This window comes from Saccostrea cucullata, unplaced genomic scaffold (genome assembly GCF_032062105.1).
Source record: "Saccostrea cucullata isolate Sc308-1 unplaced genomic scaffold, CSIRO_AGI_Scuc_v1 ctg6711, whole genome shotgun sequence".
Classification (NCBI taxonomy): Eukaryota; Metazoa; Mollusca; class Bivalvia; order Ostreida; family Ostreidae; genus Saccostrea; species Saccostrea cuccullata.
In genome coordinates, this window is record NW_026928283.1 from 16536 (window position 1) to 21441 (window position 4906).

Genomic DNA, 4906 nt, shown 5'->3' on the forward strand with positions numbered 1-4906 from the left:
GATTCTTTTCTAACACCACATCTGGCTCCGGGATCATGAAACTGTCTTAAAATTTGCACTTAAAATTTAAGATTGATCTTAAAGTGGATCACAAAAAAATGACTTAGAGTTAAGACTGGAATTTTGTCTTAAATTTTAAGACTGCTTATAGGCAGTCTTAAGCTTTTAAGATCGATCTTAAGTCTGTTTTCAATGTAAGCAGACTATAAAGTTTTGTACCTTCATGCATTGAAAAGTTCCTTGCAGTGGCGGATCTAAGTTTTGTGCAAAGTGGTGTGGTATCATGGAACTATCGTACATGGACAACTGACGTCATCTGTCTAAATTTAACCCAAATTTGCATAAAATCAACTGAACAACGATAGTAGATACGCATGTTTTTTTCCAAAATGGCACAGAAAAAGATGTTATGCTTTTTTATGTTTGAAAGTTTGTAGATGATGCTGAGGATGAATTTACATACGAATATAGCAACTTCTTACTTCAAACCGGGGCCGTTCTCCATCATTGCTTAAAAGCAGTGTCACCATGAGTACCCGGTTATGTTGAAAATGTTATTCCTCTATTTTCTACAGACAATTTTCGGTACCATTATCGAATAAGCAAAGAAATGTTCGAGGAAATACTCGTTAATATTGGTGCCTACCTCACATCTAACCACGGCGGGGGCATTGAAGGGATTCCTCCATCTAAGCAACGTCTTGTATTCATGTGTTATATGTCAAATAAAGTGACAATGCGAGAAATTGGTCATTACTTTGACATAGGACAATCCACAGTGCATGGTGTGTTGAAAAGAGTCAACAGCGCATTCAACGAAAACCTTTCGAAGGTATTGTGTTAAAAAGTGGACACCTATATTATTTATAGTAACCTCCCCCCCCCCCCCCCCCCAATTTGCATAATTATAATGCAATTATTATATAGAAGTGTTGCATTTTCTTTATTTAGAGGATTTCCTTATCGCTTAAATTTGAGTTGCATATAAAAGTAGATTTAATCTTTTGATCTGGGCCTCTTTGCAAATTATTGGGAAAATCTTAACATGTGTTTATTTGAAATATCAGACTCGGAGGACCAAAGCTCATTTAAAAACCAGAAGTCTCTGTCGAGACTGAAGCTCTACTGGTTTGTACTTATTATATGGCAAAGGAGGAGAAAAGAACTTAAGCAGTTGGGAACTGAAACTTTACAACAGCAATAAATAGGATAATATGATCCTTGATTAAGTATCATTATGTTCTTAGTGTAATTACTGTCTACTAGCATACCACATTATATTATAATCAGACTAAAACTGTATTTGGAGTTGCATTTTGAGAGTATATAACAGAAATTTCTATTTTTAGTAACCACGGCAACACTATTCATCGAAATCAAAAACTGATACACAGAATTATGTATCTTAATGTAGTCTACTTGTGTGCCAAGTTATATTGAAATCAGACCAAAACTGTAGGAGGAGTAGCATTTTGAAAGAATTTTACAGAAATTTCTATTTTTAGTAACCACAGCAACATCTTTCATCGAAATCAAAAACCGATACACAGAATTATGTATCTTAGACTCTTAGTGTAGTCTACTTGTGTGCCAAGTCATAATGAAAACAGACCAAAACTGTAGGAGGAGTAGCATTTTGAAAGAATTTTACAGAAATTTCTATTTTTAGTAACCACAGCAACATCGATCATTGAAATCAAAAACCAATACACAGAATTATGTACTTTAGGGTAGTCTACTTGTGTGCCAAGTTATATTGAAATCAGACCAAAACTGTAGGAGGAGTAGCATTTTGAAAGAATTTTACAGAAATTTCTATTTTTAGTAACCACAGCAACATCTTTCATCGAAATCAAAAACCGATACACAGAATTATGTATCTTAGTGTAGTCTACTTGTGTGCCAAGTTATATTGAAATCAGACCAAAACTGTAGGAGGATTAGAATTTTAAAGAATTTTACAGAATTTTCTATTTTAAGTAACCACGGCAACACTGATCATCGAAATCAAAAACCGATACACAGAATTATGTATCTTAGTGTAGTCTACTTGTGTGCCAAGTTATATTGAAATCAGACCAAAACTGTAGGAGGAGTAGCATTTTGAAAGAATTTTACAGAATTTTCTATTTTTAGTAACCACGGCAACACCGTTCATCAAAATCAAAAACCAATACACAGAATTATGTATCTTAGTGTAGTCTACTTGTGTGCCAAGTTATATTGAAATCAAACCAAAACTGTAGGAGGAGTAGCATTTTGAAAGAATTTCACAGAAATTTCTATTTTTAGTAACCACGGCAACACCGTTCATCGAAATCAAAAACCGATACACAGAATTATGTATCTTAGTGTAGTCTACTTGTGTGCCAAGTTATATTGAAATCAGACCAAAACTGTAGGAGGAGTAGCATTTTGAAAAATTGTTTACAGACAGACGGACAGACGGACGGACGACGGACGCATTAACATCGCATAAGCTCTGCTGGTCTCTGACCAGTAGAGCTAACAACCCTGTGCTCTGATCTAACTTTTGATTTCGATACTACAATCTCCCATTATAGTGTCATTCCATTATTTCAATAGATCATCCTTGGCATGTCATTTTATACCTGTGACATTTCTAAGGCCATGTGAAAAAAAACTGATTTTCACCTTGAAGTCTTGAGTCATGTGAAGATTTTTTTTTTTTTTTGCATTCTTCAGTTCTTAAGCCAAGATCACACATGTACATCTCTACATGTACTAGTATATAATTTACCTCAGAGATGTTTTTTACAATCATTTTAGATTATCCAATGGCCTGATTTCATCGAGCAACAGAGAATTGCACAAGACTTTCAGCTTCAATCTGGGCTTCCAGACATAATAGGTGCTCTGGATGGGACGCACATAAGATTATCTTCTTGCATTGGTGGAGATAACGGCTATATTAACAGGAAACATTTCCCCTCAATACAAATCCAGGTGATAAAATATAAAACTGATTATTGAATGATATACTACTTTGTTTATAAAAAAAAAACATACTAAAAATATACATTTTTTAAAATTACAGGTAGTAGTTGACAATGATTTAATGTTAAGGGACATATACACTGGTTGGCCGGGGTCAACTCACGATGCTCGCGTACTACGGAATTCAAGTCTTTTTACCAATGCTACAGCTGGACAGTACTTTGACGTGAATAAGTATATAATAGCAGACAGTGCATATCCATTGAAAGCTTGGTTAATAACTCCGTTTAAAGACAACCGTCGCTTAAACATAAATCAGAGGAGATTTAATCGAGTTTTGTCATCTGCAAGACAATTGCAAGTAGTAGAGAGGGCTATTTGTCATCCAAAACAACGGTTTCGGCGACTACAGGAAATAACCATACATGACTCTGATGAGATTGTCAAGGCAATTGTATCTAGCTGCATACTACACAATCTTTGTATCTTGCATCATGATAGTGTGGAAGATTTCTTAACAAATGACCCTAACGATGGCAATGGACACCCTAATAATTACCCCAACCTGTACCCTGATGGGAGAGATGGGGTGCAAAAGAGGAATCAGCTTGTTCAGGAATTTCCATGACTTTTTGCTTGTATTTGCACAAATTTAAAACCATCATTATTTAAGTTCATAATAAAAAAGGAGAGCTAATTCAATTGTTTTTTTTTTCATTGAATATCTTTCTTCAGAACAACAAACTTAACAGAATTAAAATCTGAGCAACAAAAATAACAAAAAACAAACCATTTATTTTTCTGATGTACAGACAAAAAAAAATATATTATTGTCATATTTTGGGTAAATCACACAACTGTACATTAGAACTGTAGTTCAATACACGTTTAATACATATAACTATGTATCAACAGAAAAAGGTTGTTTATCTGCAACATAAAAGTTTATGAATTCAAAATATTCCTTTACTACTTGTAAAAATACAACAAAAAAGAAGACAGGTAATCAGAGGTTTCTGAAATTAAATTGAGCCTAATACATGTATGTAGACAATTTTGGGACACTTTAAAGTTTACTTTTTATCAACAGATTTCTCGAAAATATCAAGAAGTCTATCAAAGCGCTGCAGCTTTTCTTCCTGGTGCCTTTGCATCTGTTCCCTCATTTCTTTATGCATAGTTTCTATTTTAGTATAAATCATTTCTGCTGACCTTTTCTTTGGGTGAGTTGATTTTTTATCAGTTGTTTTCTTATCGGTTACCGGTATCTCTTTCTCTTGCTTTGCAACACTTGCACCACTGTCAAACGATACTTTTGCTTTGGTTGATGGTTTTGTTGCCAAATAAATTGTCGAATTCTTTTTGGTACTTATATTCAATTCTTTCATTTCCAGTTTGCTTATTTAAGTCGATAGTTTCTTTGTTTTCCCTTGTATAATCTTACTGTACTAAGATCCACTATGACGTCAGCGACTCGTCACTCGGAGTTCCTCGGATGACTCGTACCTCGCTATGTTTGAATGGAGCGGAGCGGAGTCAGCCGAGGATTGCCGATTGGCGACTCGTTGGACGGCAGAAAGATAAAACGTACGCTGAAATAGGCCCTGAGGTCCCCCGCAAATAGTTCGTCATTTTGCGTAGTAATAAAACATTTAAGGAACTCTTCAGGCATTTAAGGCACAAAAGTAATATCGATATCAATACGGAGACCTCAGGTCACCTTATATATTAATTGAATTTTATATGATAGACAGTTGTTTTTGTCTTACTCCAAAATAATCATATTTATAATTTAATTTACACAGATCTACTTTCTCAAACATATATTAGCAGAAACATGAAAGTAATTAGAGGTACCAGAGGTAACCTTACATTATACTGTACCTTACCTTACCCTATCGTTATATTGCATAGCATTAGAGTGATCATAAGTCACTTTTAATTTTAA

At 34.4% G+C, this 4906-nt stretch overlaps 1 pseudogene; it reads left to right on the forward strand.

Annotated features, from left to right (window-relative positions):
• Positions 1-389: 389 nt before the first annotated feature.
• LOC134277027 (uncharacterized) lies at positions 390-3586 on the forward strand (annotated as a pseudogene).
• Positions 3587-4906: the final 1320 nt, after the last annotated feature.